Source organism: Rhinopithecus roxellana, chromosome 12 (genome assembly GCF_007565055.1).
Source record: "Rhinopithecus roxellana isolate Shanxi Qingling chromosome 12, ASM756505v1, whole genome shotgun sequence".
NCBI classification, from domain to species: domain Eukaryota; kingdom Metazoa; phylum Chordata; class Mammalia; order Primates; family Cercopithecidae; genus Rhinopithecus; species Rhinopithecus roxellana.
Window position 1 is genome coordinate 9,083,498 of NC_044560.1, and position 24,037 is coordinate 9,107,534.

The window sequence follows — 24,037 nt, forward strand, 5'->3', positions numbered from 1 at the left end:
TCCCAGGATGAGGCAGTTCTGGCCCTTGTTGTGGTGGAATGTGGTGTTCCTTGTACTTTCTCCCAGCAGACTGTGATAAGAGGCAGGCTGTTTCTCATGGCCTGAATCCCTGTGGAATATTTCACTTTGAGCAAGGTCTGTGAAATGGCGGGGGACTTACAAAATGGTGCAGTTTGGACTTTCTTGTCTTCTACTTTAATATAAAAGGAAAAGGGGAGTTGTTGATTATCTGGCTGTTTCCTGTTGAATTAGGGGCACTGTAACCAAGGTTTGGGTTTTGAAGTGGTGGGTGTTCGACTTTAGAGTTGTTTCCCTGGAAGCGCTGATACTGGACTTGGAGGAGAAGGGATGGTGTCAATGTGTTTCTGGATGGCTGCCTGGACAAGGGAGTTCAGCTTTTGGGAGACTGACTGGGCTCTGAAGGTGAGTATATATAGGCCAACTGTTAAGAGGAGGACGATTAAGGGCCCTAAGAAAGGGGTAACCTGCTATCCCGGTTTTGAGTGCAGCAGAGATGTTTAGTCTGAAACAAGAAACGTTCCCTTGTACTCCTCGCAGGGTGTGCGATGGGATCGTAACTGCTTCTTCAGTGCCCTGCTGCTCAAACCTCTAGGGGAGAATACAGATGGGCAGGCTGTGGGGCTCCGACCCCACGACAGTGTCTAGGGGTGAGTGTTTACAGCTGAGGCCCCAGTGGGCATGTGTTACAGTGTGCTCTTTTAGTTTAGCCATTTATGGGCAACTTGTGTTAACCAGTTCAATTAGATCCTCTACCTTGTCGCAGACGGCTTTCTGTATCCTGGATTATTGCCTTGGGGTACCACAAGAATTGGATCACACATGGGCTTGGAGAATGAATGCAAGGTTTTATTAAGTGGAAGCTCTCAGCAGATGTGGGAGCCAGAAGGGAGATGGTTTTCCCCTGGAGTCAGGTCACTTGGCACCCTGGGCTCTCCTCTAACTGCTCCTGCCAAACTCCATGTCGTTAGGCCGGTCGGTGGCCTGCCAGCATGCTATTGCCTGTTGCTTCCTGCCTCTGGACGTCCAGCCACCCGTGTGTTCCTCCGCTGATATGCGCCTCTCAACTTGCAGCTGCCTGTGTGTTCTTCCGCTGATCTGCTCCTCTTGACGTCCAGCCGCTTGTGTGTCTGCCTGCTAGCCTCTCGGGTTTTTATAGGCACAGGATGGGGGCCTGGCAGGCCAGGTTGGTCTTGGGAAATGCAACATTTGGGCAGCAAATGCCTGTCCTCACCTAGGTTTATGAGGATGGAGCCCTACCAGGGGCCATGCCCTCCTCTATCCAGCACTTCTCTTCCCCACTTCCGTATCATTTAAAGGGACCACAGTCTTCTGTTCCCAGCACCTACGTATCAGTCCTGCTAATAGGGGAATGATGTGTATAGTTAGTGTGGTGTGTGTGGAGGAGGAGGAAATAGAGATTAGGAAAGGAACCTGAATAGTTTCATTGTTAGGCAAAATGTTAATGTCTGGTGATTGAAACACCACTGTGTATATTCCTGATCAACTTGCCAGCAGGCAAAGATAAGAGTTTGTGCTACACAGAAAGAAAACAATAGGAGTGGACAGACAAAATTTGTAGGTTATGGTGGCAAACCATGAGAAGGTGGGGGTTGAATCCTGGATAAAGTTTTTGTTCCAACTTTTTGTTTTTCAAAGTTGAATAGTTGTTGAAGGGGGCCAGCCCCTCCACACCTGTGGGTATTTCTTGTCAGGTGGGAAGAGAGACAGAAAAGAAATAAGACACAGACACAAAGTATAGAGAGAGAACAGTGGGCCCAGGGGACCGGCGCTCAGCATACGGAGGACCCACACCGGCACTGGTCTCTGAGTTCCCTCAGTATTTATTGATCACTATCTCTACTATCTCGATAAAGGGGATGTGGCAAGACTATAGGGTAATGGTGGCGAGAGGGTCAGCAGAGAAACGTGTAAGCAAAGCCCTCTGTGTCATAAATAAATTTAAGGAAAGGTGCTGTGCCTTGATGTGCATGTAGGCCAGATTTACCTTTGACTTTACACAAGCATCTCAGTGCAGTAAAGAGCAGTACTGCCACCAGCATGTCTCACCTCCAGCCATAAGGCAATTTTCTCCTATCTCAGTAAATAGAATGTATGATTGGGTTTTACACCAAGATGTTACATTCCCAGGGACGAGCAGGAGACAGATGCCTTCCTCTTATCTCAATTGCAAAGAGGCCTTCCTCTTTCACTAATCCTCCTCAGCACAGACCATTTATGGATGTCAGGCTGGGGATGGTCAAGTCTTTCCCTTCCCATGAGGCCATAGCTCAGGCTGTCTCAGTGAGGAGAAACCTTGGACAATACCCAGGCTTTCTTGGGCAGAGGTCCCTGCGGCCTTCTGCAGTGCATTGTGTCCCTGGGTACTTGAGACTGGAGAATGGCGATGACTTTTCCCAAGCATACTGCCTGCAAACACATTTTTAACAAAGCACATCCTGCACAACCTTAAATCCATTAAATTTTGAGTCAACACAGCACATGTTTCTGTGAGCACAGGGTTGGGGCTAAAGTTACAGATGAACAGCATCTCAAGTCAGAGGAATTTGTCTTAGTACAAAAACCAAATGGAGTTTCTTACGTCTTCTTCTTTCTACATAGACACAGTAACAGTCTGAACTCTCTTTCTTTCCCCCACAGTTGTTAGTAAGGGTTGCCCCTATGAAGGCTTGATAGGGAATGTTGGTCAGGGAGGAGAAGAAGGCTGTTTGGTTTTGGAGAGAGAGAGAGAGAGAGAGAGAGATGGGTTTTTGTAATTAATAGCCATTGTGGTTCTGATAGTGCCGAAGGGTATAGGTTGCAGTCGAGAGAATGGATTGGCTGAGTAGGTGAGAGGTAGGCTTAGTTTGGACCGGGTTTATGTGGTTAGATTAACAGGAAGGGCTGTGAACTGCTGGATTTGTGTGGACAAAGAAATCTAACAGTTGGAAGAAACCGGGGAGTGTGACTGATTTAAGAGGTAATGTCTGAAGTTGACAAAGGGGGCCCTACTGCCAGATGCTGGGGGCGGGGACTTAGAGTATCTCACAAAGAAGACAAAAGGAGATTTGAGTGGTAGTGAAATTTTGGAAGATACCCTGCAGCCACAGCTCCTGGATTAGTGTAGGAAATTGGAGTGGATTATCCAGGGACGTGGGGAAGGAATACCAGGAAAGATCTGAAACAATGTACAAGATAAAAGATTTGAAATTGGAGGTGGGGAGTGTTATGGACCAGGGCCTTCTGGATTGGCAACTTCTGGAATTTTTGTTAAGTGCAGCTAGGTTAGTCCTGTAAGGAAGGAAGAATTTTTTTTTTTTTGTGGGGGAGGGAATTTCTGGATGTAAATTTGGTGCTCTTTTTCATTTGGAATGGTGTATCTGGTGTGGAAAGGATGTTAGCTTTCCTGATGTGGGAGTAGTTAGGATAACCTGGTGAGCACTCTTCCACTTAGGTTGGAGAGGGGAGGAGGAGAAGTCTGTGATCCAGATCCAGTCCACTGGTTGTAGGGACAAGGAGGAGTGTTTTGATGATGGATTTTTAGGCTGGGGCAGTTAAGTGTTTGCGTACTGTCTTATTAGATGTTGAGTGAGGCGTCATGCAGGCCAAGTATCCAGTATAGAAGTGGGAGGAGATACAGAGAGATTCTGGAGGATAAAAGGGCATTGTATATGAGTTTAAATGGGCTTAGGCTGAGGGGCTTTTAGGGCATGACTCATAAACCATGATGGCCAAGGAGAGAAGTGAAGTTCATGCCATCTTAACCTCTAGGGACTGTTTGGTTATTTGTTTTAAAAGGGCATTGGTCTGTTTAATTTTACCTGAAGATTGGTGGCGATAAGGTATATGGAATGCCCATTTAATGTTTAGAGTCTTCGCTAGCTGTTGGTTAACCTGTGAAACAAATGCTGGCCTGTTGTCTGACTGGATGGAAGAGGGGAGTCCAAACGGGAGAATAATGCGGGTAATACAGAGAATAGAAGTGACGGTATGTGTGTTTTCTTGGTGGTGATAGGAAAAGTTTCTATCCATCCAGAGAATGTATCTATTATTGTCAAAAGGTATTGGACTCGTTTTACGGGGGGTCATGTGGGTGAAGTTGATTTGCCAATCATTCTTGCCCTGGCAGTTGTCCTCAGGCCTGGTGTGTGGGGAAAGGAGGTGGTTTGATAGCTCCCTGAGGGGGAATTTGAGTGCAAAGGGAACATGCCTTAGTAGATTGGCAGTCATGGTGGGAAAATGCATATAAGAGTTGGCGTAGGGGGCGGTAACCAGTATGGAAATGGTTGTGTACGTGTGAAAGTACAGAAGGTTCCTGGGACTTGGGCAGGACAATTTTATTACTGAGGTAAAACCATCCTCCTTCCTGAACAGCATCAGCCTGGACGAGTGAGGTTTGTTGTTCCTAGGTATATCAGGGTGTATGTTGGGAAAAATGGGCAGTAATGATGGGGTTTTAAGGGCTGCCTGCCAGGCTGCCAAATTTGCGAAGACATTTTCCTTGGTTATGGCATTTGTAGCCTTTCAGTGTTCCTTGCAATAGATAATGGTGGCCTTTAGTGGTGGTTTAGCCACCTCCAACAGTTTGTGTATGAGTTTGCCATTTCCTATGGGGATTCCTTTTTGTAGTTAGAAACCCCTTTTCTGTTAGATTAAGGCGTGAGCATGTAGGATATGGTGTGCATATTTGGAATTGGTGTAAATTGGTTAACGCTTTCCTTTTTCCCTTTGCTACGATGGGCAACTAGCTCCGCTTGTTGAGAGGTAGTTCTACCTGTTGAGAGGTAGTATGGGGTGGGAGAGCATTGGATTCTAGGAGTTTGTTTTTGGCAATGATGACATAGCCAGCTGCTGGACATAGCTCCCTAAAAGAGCTTCTGTTAATGAACCATGTAGGTGTTCGCTGCAAAAGGGCTTGCAAAATGTGTTGGAAGCAGGAGGAGAGGGAGTCTAAGAGGTCCAGACAGGAGTGAGAGAGCTCAGGTGTTTACAGAGAGGAGGGCAGCTTTAATCTCTGGAAAGTGACTAGAGGGTTACCTATGAATAAGACGTAAACCTGCCGTAAGCAAGATAGCAGGAGGGATAGAAGGAATTGATGGCTTATGAGGTCCTGTAGGTTATGGGAAGATGCAATAGTAGTGTGTTGGTTAGAGAGTGAGTTTCTGTGCCTCTGAGGCCAGCAATGTGGTCACACCCAAGATTTTTAGGCAGAGTTGCCAGCCTTGGATGACAGAGTCCAGTTGTTTTGAGAGGTATGCAATAGTTTGTGGGGTGTTGCTGGATGTTTGGCAGAGTAGTCCAAGAGCAAGGCCTTGGTTAGAATGTACCTACAGAGTAAAGGGCTTGGTGGGGTTGGGCAGTCCCAGTGCTGGCGTCATTAAAAGGGCATTTTGCTTTGTTTTGTTTTGTTTTTAAAGAGGTAGTTGATGGGGCGAGCTGCGTTCAGGGGTTCTAGGATGGGCCTTGTGAGATACTTCTGGCTGTGAATTCATGTAGAGCAGCTTGGCCAGCAAGCTGAAGTTGGGAATTCACAGTTGGAAGTATCCCACAAGGCCCAAGAAGGAGAGGAAGCCCTTCTTTGTGTGGGGAAGGGGTTTGTCCCTAATTAGCTCCTTTTGTTGGGTTGGGATGGCCGAAGAATTAGGGGTTAGAGCAATCCCAAGGTAAGTGACCTGGGTTTAGGCTACCTGAGCCTTTGTGGGTGAGATCTGATATCTTCAACTATGGAGGAAGTTTAAAAGCTGAGTAGTGTGTTGGATGGACAGGTCAAAGGAGGGGCTACAGAGAAGGAAGTTATTGATGTATTGGAGGAGGGTGTTAGGAGCAAGGGGAAGTTCAGCTAGGTCCTTGGTGAAGGCCTGTTCGAATAGGAAGGGGCTATTCTGGAACTCCTGTGGAAGTCCATATTAGTTGAGTGGATGTGTGAGTATCAGGCTCTGACCTAGTGAAAGTAAAAAAACTTTGGGAAGCCAGATCCAAGGGAACAGTAAAAAAAAAAGGCATTCTTTGGATCCAATACAGAGAAGTGTGTGGTAGATAGGGGAATATGGGAGAGTAGAGTATGTGGGTTGGGGACCACTGGATGGATTGAAACCACCACCTGGTTATTAACTCAGAGATCCTGGACAAAGTGGTAAGACCCATCTGGTTTTCTTGTCAGCCAGGATAGGGGTGTTTTGGGGAGAGTTGACAGGCTTGAGAACTTGAGCTTGTAAAAGTTTACAGATAGTAGGTTTGAGGTCCCTGAGGCTGGCTGGGTTAAGGGGATATTGAGACTGATGAAAGGAGGAAAAGGGAGGTTCACCCACTAATTGGAGACAGGTGTTGGATGTGTTGTCCAGCAATGGGGTTGATCCTTGCCAGAGTCACCCAGAAATAGGAAGGAAGGAAAAAGAGGATGGAGAGTTTGATCAGGATCTGGAGGTCATCCCAGGGCTGGAGAAGAAGAGAGAATGAGGGAAGGGGGCTGGGAACAGGGAGTCCACTCAGGATCTGGAAGCAGGTCTGGGTCTAGTTTTTGCTGCTTGCTGCTTTCGAGATTGCAGGAGAAGACTTACCAATTTAGAAAATCCCCGTTCCAGGTTTTGGCACCCAAAATGTTAGGTTTTGAAGGGAAAGTGAGGGTTAAAGAAAGACAAAAAAAGAGAGAGAGAGAGAGCAGCTTAACAGCAAATCCAGGCTTTATGTCCAGAATATGACCTATAGAGATGGGAGACCAACTTAATGCCAGTTCCCACCACTACTTACAGGCTGGGGCAATTGATAGGCCCGGGTGGGAGGGGTGTTGCAGGGCATGGCCTGCTGCCTGGGAAAATGTTGATAACGTGTTCCCAGGATGAGACAGTTCTGGCCCTTTTCCGGCAGAATGTGGTGTTCCTTGCATTTTCTCCCAGCAGAATATAAGAGACAGGCTGTTTCTCACAGCCTGAACCTCTGTGGAATGTTTCACTTTGACCAAGGTCTGCAAAATAGTGGGCATCTTACAAAATGGTGCAGTTTGGACTAACAATCTGCTTGCTTTTGGTGTCCATTTTTATGGAATATCTTTTTCCATCCCCATACCTTAAGTTTATGTGAGTCCTTATGTGTTAGATGAGTTTCTTGAAGACAGCAGATACTTGGTTGGTGAATTCTTATCTATTCTGCCATTCTGTATCTTTTAAGTAGGGCATATAGGTCATTTAAACATTCAATGTGAGTATTGAGATGTGAGGTATTATTCAGTTTATTATGCTAGTTGTTGCCTGAACACCTTGTTTTTGTTTTGTTTTTTTATTTCATGGTGTTACTGTTTTATAGGTCCTGTGGGATTTATGCTTTAAGAAGGTGCATTTTGGTGTATTTCAAGGTTTTGTTTGAAGATTTAGAACTCCTTTTTTGTAGTTCTTGTAGTGCTGGCTTGGTAGTGGCGAATTCTCTCAGCATTTGTTTGTCTGAAAAGGACTTTATCTTTCTTTCATTTCTGAAACTTAGTTTTGCTGGATACAAGATTCTTGGTTGATAATTGTTTAATTTAAGGAGACTAAAGATACAACCCCAATCGCTTCTAGCTTATAGGGTTTCTGCTGAGAAATCTGCTGTTAATCTGATAGGTTTTCCTTTATAGGTTACCTGATACCTTTGCTTCACAACTCTTAAGATTCTTTCCTTTGTCTTGACTTTAGATAACCTGATAACTATGTGTCTAGGTGATGATCTTTTTGTGATGAACTTCCTTGGTGTTCTTTGAGCTTTTTGTATTTGGATGTCTAGATCTCTAGCAAGGCCAGATAATTTTTCCTCAATTATTTCCTAAAATATATTTTCCAAACTTTTAGATTTCTTCTTTGGGAACACCAATTATTCATTCTTATATTTGGTCATTTAACATAATTTCAAACTTATTGGAGGCTTTGTTCATTTTTTTTAAATTCTTTTTTCTTTTCTGCTTGTCAGATTGGATTAATTAGAAAGCCTTGTTTTCAAGCTCTGAAGTTATTTCTTCTACTTGTTTTCTTCTGTTGTTGAAACTTTCCAGTGTATTTTGCATTTCTGTGTCTTTTATTTCCTGAAGTTGCAATTTTTTTTTATTTATGCTCTCCATTTCTCTAGAGACTTCTTTGTCCATATCCTGTATTCTTTTTTAAATTTCTTTCTTTTTTTTTTTTTTTTGTTTGAGACACAGTTTTGCTCTTGTTGCCCAGGCTGGAGTGCAATGGCATGATCTCGACTCACTGCAACCTCTGCCTCCTGGGTTCAAATGATTTTCCTGCCTTAGCCTCTGGAGTAGCTGGGATTACAGGCATGTGCCACCATGCCTGGCTAATTTTGTATTTTTAGTGGAGATGAGGTTTCTCCATGTTGGTCAGGCTGGTCTTGGACTCCTGACCTCAGATGATCTGCCTGCTTTGGCCTCCCAAAGTACTGGGGTTACAGGCATGAACCACCGCACCTGGCCTTTTAAAAATTTATTTAAGTTGGTTTTCACCTTTCTCTGGTGCCTCCTTGAGTAGCTTAATAATTGACCTTCTGAATTATTTCTCTGGCAATCCAGAGATTTCTTCTTGGTTTGGATTCATTGCTGGTGAGCTAGTGTGATCTTATGGGGGTGTTAAAGAACCTTGCTCTGTCTTATTACCAGAATTGGTTTTTTTTTTGGTTCCTTCTCATTTGAGTAGACTGTGTCAGAGGAAAGATCTGGGGTTCAAGGGCTGCTATTCAGATTCTTTTGTTCCATGGAGTGATCCCTTGATGTGGTGCTCTCCCCCTCCCTTTAGGGATGGGGCTTCCTGACAGCCGGACTGCAGTGATCATTATTGTTCTTCTGGGTCTAGCCACCCAGCAGAACTACTGGGCTCTGGACTGATACTGGGGAATGCCTTCAAAGAGTCCTGTGATGTGATCCGTTTTCAGGTCTCTCAGCCATGGATACCAGCACCTGCTTCAGTGGAGGTAGCAGGGAAGTGAAGAGGACTCTGTGAGGGTCCTTGGTTGTAGTTTTATTTGGTGTGCTGGTTTTCTTGAATGCTGGTTGTGCTAGCAGTGAAATTGTCACATGGACAGACTCAGGACATCTAGTTGGCCAGGATGTTACAGGCAGTGGAATTAGCTGTTGTTTTCTCCTTTCTTGAGCAGGGTTGTACTGTTATGAGTTGCTGTAATGGCTTGCATTGGCTGGCCTCCAACTAGCGGCTGATGCTTTCAAGAGACTATCAGCTGTGGTAGTATGGGGAATATAAGTTTGCCCTAAGGTTGCCTAAGTAAGTATTCAGGTTTTTCAGGCAATGGGTGGGATCATAGAGCTCCCAAGAGATTATGTTTTTTGTCTTTGGCTGCCAGGGCTGGTAGAGATGGACCATCAGGTGTGAGCCGGGTTAGGCATGTCTGAGCTCAGACTCTCCTTGGATGGGGCTTGCTGCAGTGGCTGTGGGGGATAGGGATGTGGTTCTCAGGCCAATGACATTATGTTCCCAGGGCTGCTTTTGCTGTGTCATACAGGTCACCAGGGAAGTAGGGGAAAGCTGGCAATGACAGGCTTCACCCAGTTCCCATGCAGCCAGCAAGACTAGTCTTATTCCCACTGTGCTCCACCATCAGCCCTGAGTTTATATCCAGGCAGCTGGAGAACAGGGCTGAGATTTTGCCCCAGGCTACAAGCCTCCCTGATGAGAAAGCAAGCAGGACTTTTAGGCCCTGCCCCTCCCTGCCTGCGGTGGATTCTGTGGTCATATCTGCACTTTCTGTTCCCTGTCCCCACCACCCCCCGCTCCGCTGCCCGAAACAAATTCTGCTCAGGAAAGTTCACAGCCAGTCAAAATTATTACGAGATTCAACTGGAAGTTTCCTTCTTCCTGTGATCTTTCCCCAGTTACTCTAGGAGCCCTCCCCAAGGACCCATGTGAGACAAAGTCAGAAATGGCTTTCCTGGGGACCAGGAATGCCCACAGGACTCTTCCTGCTGCTTCTTCTACTTTTATATTTTGCTCTGCTCTCTAAATTCGTTTCAGCTCTAGATAAGGTTAAATCCTTCTGTAATCCCAGCACTTTGAGAGGCCAAGGCAGGAGGATTGCTCAAGTCCAGGAGTTTGAGACAACAACATAACAAGACCCCATCTCTACAAGAAATAAATTAACTGGGCATGGTGGTAAATGCCTGTAGTCCCTGATACTCAGGAGGCTGAGGGAGGAGGATCACTTGTACCCAGGAGTTTGAAGTTGCAGTAGACTGTGATTGGACACTGCACTCTGGCATGGGTGGCAGATTGAGACCCTGTCTCAAAAAAAGAAAAAAAGGATAAGTAATAATAGTGGGCAACTAAGTGGCCTAGACTGTAGAAGCTTTGGCAGCAACAACAGTCCTGTTGTTGTTGATGTTCTCAGCGTCAAGGGCTTTTGGAGTCCTCCTATTCTCATTTTCCCCACAGTGGAGACACAGCTGAGGATATACCTCTTGGCATCAGATCTGACATTGTCTACAGTCAGCTGCGGTGGTGCTGGGTTCCAGGTGTAGGTGCTTGCAGAGGCTGTGGGACTGGGTTCCTAAGCTCAATTAGGGTCTTGTGAACCTATTGTAGCACTTGAGTCTTGAGTTACAGGTTCACTGTCTGTGGATGTACAGTTTTTAGATAATTCAAGATTGGCAGGCTTTTAATCAGATCACAAAAAGAACAGACCTTAAGCATAAGCTTGGTCAGGTTTCCTAAACTTAGGTTTTTTTTTTTTTTGTGACGGAGTCTCGCTTTGTCACCCAGGCTGGAGTGCTGTGGCTGGATCTCAGCTCACTGCAAGCTCCGCCTCCCGGGTTCACGCCATTCTCCTGCCTCAGCCTCCCGAGTAGCTGGGACTACAGGCGCCACCACCTCACCCGGCTAGTTTTTTGTAGTTTTTAGTAGAGACGGGGTTTCACCGGGTTAGCCAGGATGGTCTCGATCTCCCGACCTCGTGATCCGCCCGTCTCGGCCTCCCAAAGTGCTGGGATGACAGGCTTGAGCCACCGCGCCCGGCCTAAACTTAGGTTTATAATATAACCATCTGTAATATATCTCTCATTTGACCCTGTGGGCCGTAAAACAAAATTTATAAACTAGATATTGTGGAATGCATTCTCACTACCATACTCTACTCACAAAGAACCACCATGGACTGGAATGGGTTTTGAGTCTTCTTTCTACTCTTGTATTCGGATTTTCTGCCCTTAATGATTTTGTTCAATAGACAACAACATAATTAAACAAACAAAAAAACTGTCCTTCCTACACTCTTCAGGGTGTCACTTGTTATTTAGAAAGTTTATTTTGCTTTGCTATACCCTTTGCTACAGTATAGTAAAGCAATACTATATGTCCTTTGCTATACCCAGGCGCTGTAATCTTTCACCTGGTTTCCTTAACTTTTGTGAAGGTATTTTTGTACATGGATAGCTGTTCAAGATGATGCAAAGGGATGCAATGGAGAGTCCTATTCAGCCATCTTACTTATGTGCATCTCCCCATCATTTTGTTTTTGTTTTTGCTTTGTTTTAGCACATCCTACTTTCTGACACCACAAAATGCCCCAAACTTATCTTCTGTCTTTCAAAGCCCTGGAATTAGTCATGTGTTTTCTGAGATATCATGGTTCTTTTCTTTTTGTTTTTTTTCAAAATGGCACTTAGAAACAAATATCTGGGAACTAAGAGTGCTCACCGCTAGTGGGATGTCATTGCTTCAAAGCTGGCAAACACACACACACACACACACTCACACTCATTTACTCACATGATGAATTCATACTGATACCTCAAATTCCAGTCAAAGACATCAACAATTATTCTGTAAAAAGAAAATAAATCTTGGGGCCCCCAAATCACAAAGCTAAAGGGAAAAGTTAAGACGGGAACTGCTCAGGGCAAACTTGCCTCCCATTCTATTCAAAGTCACCCCTCTGCTCACTGAGATAAATGTGTATCTGATTGCATCCTTTGGAGCAGCTAATGAGAAACTCAAAGGAATACAACAATTTGTCCCTTATCTACTTCAGACCTGGAAGCCCCCTACCAGCTTCAAAGTGTCCTGCCTTTCCGGACCAAACCAATGTTCATCTTACATGTGTTGATTGATGTCTCATGTCTCCCTAAAATGTATAAAAACAAACTGCTCTGACTACCTTGGGCACATATCGTCCGTACCTCCTGGGGCTGTGTCATGGGTGTGTGTCCTCAAACTTGACAAAATAAACTTTCTAAATTAACTGAAACCTGTCTCAGATATTCAGCATTTACATTTTGGCAACCACAAAGGGATTCTGAGTGGAGGTACCCCTGACCTTTGACAAATCTCCTATAGGTGCTTGGTACCAGCGTAAGCTAAATTTATAGCTCAAATCAATAGGACAATTTGCTGAGGTCTGGGAGCACCCCCTCCAGAGTGTCACGCATGTCTGTGTGAAGAGACCACCAAACAGGCTTTGTGTGAGCAATAAAGCTTTTTAATCACCTAGGTGCAGGCAGACTGTGTCCGAAAAGAGTCAGTAAAGGGAGATGAGGTGGGGCAGTTTTATAGGAGGGGACACCCCCTCCAGAGAGTCACGCACGTCTGAGTGAAGAGACCACCAAACAGACTTTGTGTGAGCAATAAAGCTTTTTAATCACCTGGGTGCAGGCGGGCTGAGTCTGAAAAGAGTCAGTAAAGGGAGATGGGGTGGGGCAGTTTTGTAGGAATTGGGTAGGTAGTGGAAAATTGCAGTCAAAGGGGTTGTTCTCTGGCAGGCAGCAGCAGGGGTCACAAGGTGCTCAGTGGGGGAGCTTCTGAGCCAGGAGAAGGAATTTCACAAGATAATGTCATCAGTTAAGGCACTTCTTTTGTGATTCTTCAGTTACTTCAGACCATCTGGATGTATATGTGCAGGATTGGGCTCAGAGGCCTGATATTCCTGTCTTCTATATAAGAAAAATAAAATGAAATAGTGGTAAAGTGTTGGGGCAGCAAAAATTTTGGGGGATGATATGGAGAGATAATGGGCGATATTTCTCAGGGCCACAGGACGAACCGCAGACAAAACTCCTCAGACACCAGGTTAAAGAAGGAAGGAGATTTATTTAGCTCGGAACTTCCCCAGACTTGCATCTCAAAAGCTGAGCTCCCTGAGTGAGCAATTCCTGTCCCTTTCAAGGGCTTCCAACTCTAAGGTGGTCTGCGTGAGAGGGTCGTGATCGATTGAGGAAGCAGCGGGTAAGTGACTGGGGGCTGCATGCACCAGTAATCAGATCGGAACAGAACAGGACAGAGATTTTCACAGTGCTTTTCTATACAATGTCTGGAATCTGTAGATAACATAACCGGTTAGGCCAGGGGTGGATCTTTAATACTACCAGGGCCAGGGTGTGGGGCCGGGCTGTCTGCCTGTAGATTTCACTTTCGCCTTTTAGCTTTTGCTTCTTCTTTCTTTGGAGGCAGAAATTGGGCATAAGATAATATGAGGGGTGGTCCCCTCACTTATTCCTCCCCTTTGGGAACCTCACTCATTAGTGGGAGTTCTCACTTTCATCCTCACTGCCCATGTCTTCTTGCAAGACAGATTGATAGTGATTCGTATAGTACACTTGTGCTGAAATATTTTGATGGACTAAGGTAGTAACAAAACTTTTCATTACTTGAAGGAGCAAAGGCAGCACACAGGGAAGCAACAAGCAGGTTCCTATTACTATTATAATTCTTATTATAGGAGTTTTAAATCCTTCTAGTGCTGGAAACCGTTTTCCAAACATGGACTTAGGATTAAACCCATGCCACACCTGCACAGGCACATGTGCCAGCTTTGTTATATCTTTAACTATATCTTCAACTACTTGCCCTTGGTCATCTATGTGCAGAGAGCAATTGGTCAGGTTAAACTTTCCACAGACCCCTCCTTCAGCTGCTAGCAAGTAGTCTAGGGCTAGTCTATTTTTATAAATAGTATTTCTCATCTGGGTTTCTTGCTGGGCTAAAACAGTTAGAGCTCTGCCAGTTTTATTAGTGATAATTTCTAAGACAGCTTGTGACTGTATGAGTCAGTTGAACATATAAGTGGGGGTTCGGTATCCCTACGAGCCGTCTTGTGTCCAAGTGGCAGGCCCACAGTGCTGTATGATTCTTTCAGGGGGCCACTCATCATCTTTCAAGTCGCCTATAGCTATGTTTCTCTTTTCCCAGGACGCATAGACAGGGAAGCCTAGGAGCTCACCTGTTTTTATGGGCAGTAGGAAAAAGGATGGTTTAATGGTGCCAGTAACACAACTAACTGCCCATTGGTCAGGTAACTTGGCATAGGCTCTATGCCCACATATCTGGTACAATCCAGTGGGGGCTGTCTAGTCCTGATGGGACTCCAGGTGGGTCCACATGGTTTGCAACTTTGGAAATTTACTAAATGGATTTCTTTCAGTATGTTTTGAACTCCACTAGGTGGCTGTTTTTGTAGTACTATTATACAGTTTTTGCCCAAGGCAGCTGAGTCTTCCTACAGGAAGGGTGAAGTCCTTCCTCACCCTTGCTATACAGTATTGTCTAATAATTGAGGTTTTTCAGAACCTAGAATTTGCCAGTCTTTAATCTTATTTTAAAAACGGTCATTATAGGGGGCTCAGATGGGTTATAGCACACATCAGGCTGGTCACTTCCTGGGCTACATATCTTGTATAGCATTACACAAATAAGTTCCTTTTAGAGTCCCAGTACACTTATAATAACCATAAAATAATAGGACTGTAGCAACCTTTTGTCCTGCCTCAATGACTTGATGTACATACTGGGAACAGTCCTCAGTCTGAGGAAGGTCAGTTGAAGTCCTTACTGTACAAGTCCAAATTTTAAGGAAAATGAGTCCTGTGATGAGTTTCTTCATGCTTCAGCTGTGCATGGACCAGTCAACTTCTGAGTGTGACTGAGGCAGGGCTTGTCGTCTTCTTGAGAGTCACTTTGCAAGGGTTGGCGAAGTTGCTTCCGTCCATGTACAGCTCCCAGTCTATTGATGTTCAATGATGGTCTTGGAGGTTGGGCCTGCTAGAATAAACTGAATCCAACACCTCTACACAGTTATGATCAACTGGGCTTTCTGATACTGGAAGCAAGTTGGTGGGGTTCAGGGTGTTGCAAACTTCAATGATTGTGCAGGAGTTTTCACAGAGCAAGCTTTGGTATTTAGTTAGTCTAGCATTCATTAGCCAATGATGTCCTTTGATATTTATTAAAGTCAGCACAGCATGGGGGGCCTTTATGTTTAGGTTTTGCCCAAGAGTTAGCTTATCTGCTTCTTGTGCTAGCAGAGCAGTTGCTGCCAAGGCCCTCAAACATGGGGGCCAACTCTTAGAAACCCTGTCTAGTTGTTTAGAGAGGTAGGCCACTGGCCTTGGCCAGGCCCCCACAGTCTGGGTCAAAACTCTAACCACCATTTTTTTTTTCTCTCTCTGACACATATAATGTAAAAGGTTTTGTCAGGTTAGGTAGCCCCAGGGCTGGGGCCCACATGAGTTTTTCTTTTTAACTCATGAAAAGCTCATTGCTATTGGTTATAATAGATGTAGTTTATCCAATCTACATTTTTATTAACTGTCACCTACCAAAATATTGACTCAAATCTTGCAGCTATTTGATTTCAGGTTTTAAATTGATCTGGTATTCCCCATGGGGCTTCAATTGTATCTAAGCAGATGTGAAAGTCAAAAGACCCATAAGGGGCTTCTCTCACCTTACGATGTCTTACTTTTCCTCCCTCTGGTTGATGAAATGCCAGGGAGAAAGAGGTAGCCAATTGGACTAAAGTATAAGTGCCACTCCAGTTATTCGGCAGAGTGCCCAGTAAAGGTCCACTACAATACCACCACACATCCGCTCGGGGATGAACAAGGGCTGACTGATTGATAAGCTCTTGAAAATTCTTAAGTTCACTGCATCCCTTCAGGTCTCCAAGGAACACCATGTTTCCTCCCTGTCATGAGAGACACGAAGCGAACTTAGTGTTGGGAGATGGAAGCTGGAGGGCCCTCAGGGGCTGACCCACAGGGTGCCAGACTTTGGGATATAGCAGAGAGAGCTTGGCACGACTTATCACTCCAGGCTGTAGAATCCTGGAAAAGAGCTACCATGCAGCCCATGCCTGGTCTACTGGAGGACCACCTTAGTGGAAAGGGGACAGTCTGGGCCTCTGACCTGCCATGTGCACAAGCATAACAATTGCTTTTGTTTAACATGTGGATAGAAATTTGATCCATTCCAACTAGGCATTTGCCTCTTGGTATCCTGTCTTAATTGCCAAAGTTTGTTTTAAGTCTTTGACTTCTATGATCCTCTAGTAAAATGAATGTATGATTTTAGGAAATTACAAAAACTGGTTGGGGCAGTCCATCCTTGCTCTTTAGTGGTCCACAGAATGTTGGACCAGCTACAGCATAAAAGCTCTACATCGGGGGGCAAAACTCCTGGTCATCACTGGGGTCTTTATCGAAATCTCCCTGGATTAAATGGTCCTAAATTGCTAATGCCAAGTCTGAGGAGAGTCAGGAGGGACAGAGGTACTTTTCTGAATTAGAGAGCTGTCTTGACTTGGCAAGGGTATAACAAGGCAAGCATTAAATGCAATAGTTTGAGGCAAAATTGACGTGGTTATGTTAGTAACTATATGGTCAGCAATAGAGCGAGGAAAGAAGAAAGAGTAATAGAATAGATGAAAGAGTTAAATTTTTCTTAGTTTTAATTTGGTAGGGTTTTCCCCTGGGACTGTGGTCCATGGCTCTGGAGGGGGTAGTGCTTTGACTCAGGTGTGATGAATCCATCCCTTTTTTGCTATACAAACAGCAGTCTCGTGGGGTAGCAGCACAAGGTAGGGTCCTTCCTAGGCTGGCTTGAGTTTCCTTCTTTCCACCCTTTGATGAGAAGGTGATCTTTAGGCTGGTGCTGGTTTACTGGAAATTCTAGGGGTGGTACTTCTGCTAAAAGACTTAGTTTTGAGGGAAAGGAAAGTGGAAGATAAACCAAGTGTATAATGTCTAAGAAATTGACCTGTTGTTTTAAATGTGGAGACATCAACAGTGGACTTTATAGTCTTTGATGCCTTCTTACTGAGAAATTTCCTTTAGCACCTATTTTTATTAGTTTTTAGACCAAAGAAAGTCAAACACCATTTTATATTTAATAATGCTTCTTGTATGATTTTTATACCAGAAAAGCTAAATTTTACCTTTATATTAGTGTGTTATTAATGTTAAACTTACATTTCATAAAACCTTGTAGACATATTTATCCAATTTTTAATGTCTGACCATAAGGTACGATTTCTATAGAGTCTTTTTAACCTTTTAAAGTAAGTTTTGTTAAGGAGCAGGTTAGTGCTTTAAGAAAAACCTGTTGTGCTTTGATTTTAATGTTCAGTTCACAGAAAACCTGGATGATACTCCTTTAACTTTAACCAATATGTTTACACATAGAATTTCCTTTACAATTAATGTTTTAAAACTTGCATAAACCTTTAAAACAATTTTTTAACCTTTTAATGTAAAAATTCACATTCTTGTGCCTCTTTATAATGCTTTTACCATATATTTTACTTTCCTTATACACCTTGCACATACACTGTTTCTTCAATAGTTTTATATTCAGGTGGGCTAATTACTTTTAAATTATACAACATTTCTTGCATAACTTCTTTTTTTTATAACTTTTTTTCTCTTTCACAACTTTCACAGACAATTCTTTGACATACCTTAATTTTCTGACTTATTACAAACATTTCTTTCTTTAAACAACCAGTTAATTTATTTCAGAACAAGAATTTACCATATAACTTTTTTTTACATAAATTTCCCTGCCCCCTTTTCTCTCTCTCTCTTTTTCTTTTTGAAGATGATAACCATTTTTTTCGAAAGCAAATTTCCTTTATATCTGTGGACTAGACTGTCTAGGGCCACAAGATTAGAAGTTACTATAATACATGTTACACTATTACCTTTTAGTAAAGTTTACTTTTGTTAAAAACCTTGTAAATTTGGGATTTCAATTATCCTTTGCCATTAATAAGACCTGTTTAGTCCAAATTAGAATTGATATAGGTGGCTTTTTTTCTTCCTTCCATTACCCGGGAGGAACCATCCAGAATCCTGTCCTGAAGGGAGTTCCTCCCAGGTCTGGTAGGACCTTTGTATGGTAATTAAGATTTAGATCCCCTGTTAGGAAACCTGCTGGGTTAAGAGAATTTTCTTTTTTTTTTTTTTTTTTTTTTTTTTTTTTTTTTTGAGGCGGAGTCTCGCTCTGTCGCCCGGACTGGAGTGCAGTGGCCAGATCTCAGCTCACTGCAAGCTCCGCCTCCCGGGTTTACGTCATTCTCCTGCCTCAGCCTCCCGAGTAGCTGGGACTACAGGCGCCCGCCACCTCGCCCGGCTAGTTTTTGTATTTTTGGTAGAGACGGGGTTTCACCGTGTTAGCCAGGATGGTCTCGATCTCCTGACCTCGTGATCCGCCCGTCTCGGCCTCCCAAAGTGCTGGGATTACAGGCTTGAGCCACCGCGCCCGGCCGAGAATTTTCAGTGGTTAATGTTAAATCATCTTTTTTTCCCCCCCCCTTAGGATACTTCTGAACTGGTGAGGTGTGCTCACAACGAGGTTTCCTCTGAAAGTTATTTTTCTACTTTCTTCTGTTAGTAAAGCAATTGCCACTAAGGATTGAAGGGTCAAGGATTTTTGATAGGAAGGCCTCAGTGCTTTCAGGATACGCCCTTGTTTACACCCACAACAAAGTGGTATTGGAGTGTTATAGGGTAATGGAGAATACCTTTAATTATCAATTATAGGTTTTAAATTTACCTTGGCTTTTAAAGGAATAGGGTACACTGTATTTTTCTTAACTCCTAGTATATCTCTCTCTCTTTCTTTCTCTCTTTGACTTTCTGTCTTTCTCTCTTTGACTTTCCTTTTGCCTCTGTCTCTTCCTCTCTCTGCCTCTCTCCTCTCTCTCCTTGACTCCCTCTTTGTCTCTCTACCTCTTTCTCTCTGTCTCTTCCTCTCTCTCTTTGCCTCTTTTTCTCTCCGTCTCTTTCCTCTCTCTCTCTCTCTCTGCTGGTCTTTCCCTGCCTCTGCCTGCCGCTTATACTGCTGTTCTCTCAACCACTGTAGGGTTGGGGGGGGTGGTTCTAAAACCAGCTGTAACCAAGTGTCTATGTACGAGAACTCGTCTGGGTGCCCTGGCTTACAGGTTACCTTGTGCCATACCTTTGAAACAAGGGACCTGTCCAGGCTTCCTTCTGATGGCCAACCCACCTCTAATGCTGGCCAGTCTATTTCACACAAAGTTCTAAGTTTTCCTGGTGTCATAGTAACACCATAATCTCCCTTAAATCCTTTTTTGAAATTTTTCAACATAGTCCTAGTGGGGTGGGCTTCCTTTGTGTCTGACCCATGCTTCCTCGAGACAAAACACCATGCTCACATCATACCCACACCACAAATCAAAGAATGGATAAAAAGGGCACACACACACTTTTACAGTTTACACAAAACTGTAATCAAAACCAAAATCAGAGTATCAGGAAATCCAAGCTAGGTTGAAACGAAAACCAAAGTATCAAGCAATCCAAATCAGGTCAAAAACAAAAACCAAAGTGCCGGTACAGGCATGCTGTGGGTGATCAGGCCACGCTTCCACTCAAATGGAGTGGGCAAGTTTCAAAGACCAGTCTTACCAAGTTTCAGATGTCCAGACCCCAAGTGCCAGTTCCTTCCTGGTGTTCAGCCACCACGTTGATCCTCTGTGGAGGCCTGCCACATGCTGCTCTGGCAAGGCATCCCATCAGGGCAATTGCCTAGCCGGGAGTGCTCTTTGGATCTGCGTCACTCAGACTGGTTGGAGTCCCCTGCAGGGATGCTCCACAGGGCAAGCCTAAGTTGCTTAAGGGGCTGCCTAGACCGTCTGCCAATTACCTGGCTTTCCAGTCAGGGAACCAAGAAATGTAGCAGAAAAAGCCACAGACAAAATTCCTTAGACACTGAGTTAAAGAAGGAAGGAACTTTATTCGGCCGGGAACTTTGGCAGACTTAAGTCTCAAAAGCCGAGCTCCCCAAGTGAACAATTTTGGTCCCTTTTAAGGGCTTACAACTCTAAGGGGGTCCACATGAGAGGGTAGTGATGATTGAGCAAGCTGGGAGTATGTGACTGGGGGCTGCATTCACCAGTAATCAGAATGGAACAGAAAAGGACAGGGATTTTTCACAGTGCTTTTCCATACAATGTCTAGAATCTATAGATAACATAACCGGTTATATCAGTGGTCAGTCTTTAACTACCAGGCCCAGGGTGGAGTGCCAGACTGTCTGCCTGTGGATTTCATTTCTGCCTTTTAGTTTTTACTTCTTTCTTTGGAGGCAGAAATTGAACATAAGACAATATGAGGGGTGGTCTCCTCCCTTACTTCAAGAAGAATTAGGGGCAGTGTGGGAACCTAGAGTGGGAGAGATTAAGCTGAAGGAAGATTTTGTGGTAAGGGGTGGTATTGTGGGGTTGTTAGAAGGAACAGTTGTTGTATAGAATGATTGGTGATGGCCTGGATATGGTTTTGTATCAGTTGAGAAACTAAACAGAAGACACAAGGTCCAAATAAGAGAAGGAGAAAAACAGGTATTATAGGACTAAGAATTGGGGGGACCTGGGACATCCCATTAGAGAGTGCCTAAGGGGGTTCAGTGTAATTATTTGCTTAGTTGGTGAGTTTTTGGGTTCTAACCTTGAGTTTTTTTATGTTGTCATTTACCAGGCTAGATTGATTTGGGTAAAAACAACACTCTTTATTTAAAAATATATGGAATTTTTTTTTTTTTTTTTTTTTTTAGTAAATCAAGGCCTCGGTGATTTTGGAGGAAAGAGAAATGCAAAGCCAGCAATTGTTTGTTAAAGAAGGATTAGAAATGGCTAGGAGAGAGTGAGTGAGATCGATAGTGTGGTGGAGACAGCTGGGGAGAGGTAGAGGGTGGCATAAGAATGGGAACAAGAATACGAGTAAATATAAAAGTAAAGAATAGGACTTTATCAAGGTGAAAGAACTGGAGTGTACCTTCCACTGAAGATCTTCTATCCACTTTAAGAGAGACTTAAGGGTGATGGTTTGAAGTAAAATCAGGAGATATCAGTTAAGATGATTTGGAGGAAAAGTGTAAACCAGCAGTGTAAACAAGGGCAGGGCATTTATGAGTAATTGAGAACGGTGAATAGGAGTATGACTAGACAGAAGATAGTAGGGATGACAAATTTTAGGGGTGCAGTCCAACTTGGGCTGGTGTCTGGAATGAGACTGGGGCCTAATAAAAAGGGGTGTCTATACAGGAGCTCACATGGGCTGTACCCTGTCGCATCCTGAGAACAGGCCTGAATTCTGAGAAGCGCAAGTGGTAAAAGTACTGTCCAGATTTTTTTAAGTTGGTGGCTGAGCTTGGTGAGGTGTGTTTCTAAAAGACCATTAGTCTGTTTTACCTTTCCTGAAGATTGAGGATGGTAAGGGGTATGAAGGTTCCACCGAATACCAAGAGCCTGAGAAACTGCTTGGGTGATTTGACTGACAAAGGTCGGTCTGTTATTAGACTGTATAGAGGTGGGAAGGCCAAACAGAGGAATTATGTCTGACAGAAGGGAAAAAATGACCGTGGTGGCCTTCTCAGACTTTGTGGGAAAGACCTCTACCCATCCAGTAAAAGTGTCTACCTAGACCAAGAGATATTTTAGTTTCCTGACTTGGGGCATGTGAGTAAAGTCAATTTGCCAGTCCTGGGCAGGGGCAAATCCCTGAGCTTGATGTGTAGGGAAGGGAGGGGGCCTGAACAATCCCTGAGGATTGTAGTAGAATAGCAGATGGAACACTGAGAAGTGATTTCCATGGGGATAGATTTCCATGATGGAAAGGAAATGAGAAGTTCTAAGAGACAGGCTAGTGGCTTGTAACCTACATGGAAGAGGTTATGAAATGATGACACAATAGAATGGACCTGTGAGGCTGGAAGGAGATATTTTCCTTGGTCTAAGAACCATTTGCCTTGTGTGGGAAGAGATTGATAGGTGGAAGTTTCAGTGGGGGAGTAGGTGGGAGTGACTGATGAGAATGAGAAAACCTGGCAGTGAGGGACAGAAATTGGAATGCTGGCTGCTTCTTTAGCTACCTTATCAGCATAAGTGTTGCCCTGAGTGATGGGATCTGATGCCTTTTGATGGCCCTTGCAGTGAATGACTCCATCTTCCTTTGGAAATAAAGTGGCCTTGAGAAGAATTTTTATTAAAGAGGCATTAAAGATAGAAGACCCTTGCATAGTGAGGAAACCTCTTTCAGCCCATATAACAGCATGGTGGTGTAGGCTATGGAAGGCATATTTAGAGTCAGTATAAATATTGACAGGTAGTCCTTTTGCAAGAGTGAGGGCCTGAGTTAAGGCAATGAGTTTGGCTTGCTGAGAGGTAGTGGAGGGGGGCAGAATGGTAGCCTCAATGATAGATGTGAAAGATACTATAGCATAACCTGCCTTTGCCAGTGAGTGGTGATTAGGCCTGGTGGAACTGCCATTAGTAAACCAAGTGTGATCAGGGTGAGGAACAGGAAAGAAGGAAATATGTGGAAATGGAGTGAATGTCAGGTGGATCAGAGAGATACAGTCATGGGGGTCAGGTGTGGTATTAGGAATAATGTGGGGCCAGCCTAAAACAGTAAAGTCAAGTTGTTCCGGCAGAAAGGCTACATGGTGTGGTCCTGGCTCTTGTGTAAGAATTTTGACCTCATAGCCCTGTACGTTGACTGTGTGTAATGAAAAGGGTAGGGATGAGTTAAGGAGAGCTAGTGTGGGAGCAGATTTTAGGGCTGTTTTTAAGGAACGGAAAGAGGAGTGGTGAAAGGATTTGGGATCTATAGGGTCAGCGAGGTTTGCTTTTGTGAGTTTATATAATGGTTTAGTCAGGATGGCAAAACCAGGTATCCAAAGGCAAAAATACCTAACTATGCCTAGGAAGGAAAGGGGTTGTTACTTTATAGAAGGGGTTGGGGTTTGGGAGATTAGCCAGACATGATCAGCAGGGAGAACGTGTGTGTTTTTATTAAGAATTATGCTGAGATAGGTAATGGATAAGGAAGAAATTTGGGCTTTGGAGAGGGATACGTGATATTCTTTTGAGAACAGATGTTGGAGGAGCAGGAGGGTATCCTGTTGGGAAGATTTGTATGAGAGGCTATAAAGTAGAAGATTGTCAAAATATTCAATAAGATGAGAAGCAGATGGATGGAAAGCAAGTAAATCATGAGAAAAGGCTTGACTGAAGTAATGGGGGCTGTTCCTGAAGTCTTGTGGCAGTACAGCCTAGGTGAGTTGCTGAGACTGATGGGTGTCCGGGTCAGTCCAAGTAAAAGCAAAAAGGGGCTGGGACAAGGGGTGTAGGGGAATAATGGAAAAAGCATCTTTAAGATCAAGAATGGAATAGTGAGTTGTGGAGGGAGGTATTGAGGACCAAGAGTATACCGGTTGGGCATCACGGGGTGTATAGGCAAAACAGTTTGGTTGATAAGGTGCAGATCCTGAACTAACGTGTAAGACTTGTCCAGTTTTTGGACAGGTAAAATGGGGAATTGTAACGAGAGTTTATAGGTTTTAGAAGGCCATGCTGTAACAGGCGAGTGATAACAGGTTTTAATCATTTTAAAGCCTGCTGTGGGATGGGATATTGGCTTTGAGTGGGGTAAGGGGGTGATTAGGTTTTAATGGGATAGTAATGGGTGTGTGATCAGTTGCCAGGGAGGGAGTAGAGGTGTCCCACACCTGTGGGTTAAGGTAGGCAGATATGAGAGGAAGATGCGAAGGAGGCTTTAGGTTGGGAAGAAGGGCAGCAAAGAGCTGTGGCTGTAGTCCAGGATTAGTCAGGGAAGCAGATAATTTGGTTAAAATCTCTCAGCCTAATAAGGGAACTGGGCAGGTGGGGATAACTAAAAAAGAGTGCATAAAAGGAGGTTGTCCAAGTTGGCACCGGAGTGGGGGAGTTTTAAGGGGTTTTGAAGCTTGGCTGTCATAACCCA

General features: G+C 44.1%; 2 protein-coding genes across 8 annotated transcripts in view; both read left to right on the plus strand.

The window, feature by feature from the left end:
- The first annotated feature begins 292 nt into the window (after positions 1-292).
- The window catches only part of PLA2G5 (phospholipase A2 group V), a 73,631-nt gene continuing 49,886 nt past the window's right edge, over positions 293-24,037 (plus strand). Inside the window, exon 1 of one of the 2 annotated variants that reach the window (XM_030913390.1) lies at positions 293-423. The gene's annotated coding sequence lies outside the window, so the exon portion shown is untranslated. The remainder of the gene's footprint in view (positions 424-24,037) is intronic. The other variant, XM_030913387.1, reaches the window with a different exon arrangement.
- PLA2G2F (phospholipase A2 group IIF) overlaps positions 329-24,037 on the plus strand; it is a 137,079-nt gene continuing 113,370 nt past the window's right edge. For 4 of the 6 annotated variants that reach the window (XM_030913375.1, XM_030913379.1, XM_030913376.1 and 1 more), the window contains exon 1: positions 340-423. The gene's annotated coding sequence lies outside the window, so the exon portion shown is untranslated. Of the gene's footprint in view, positions 424-24,037 lie in introns of all 6 variants that reach the window. The other 2 variants (XM_030913377.1, XM_030913381.1) reach the window with 2 other exon arrangements.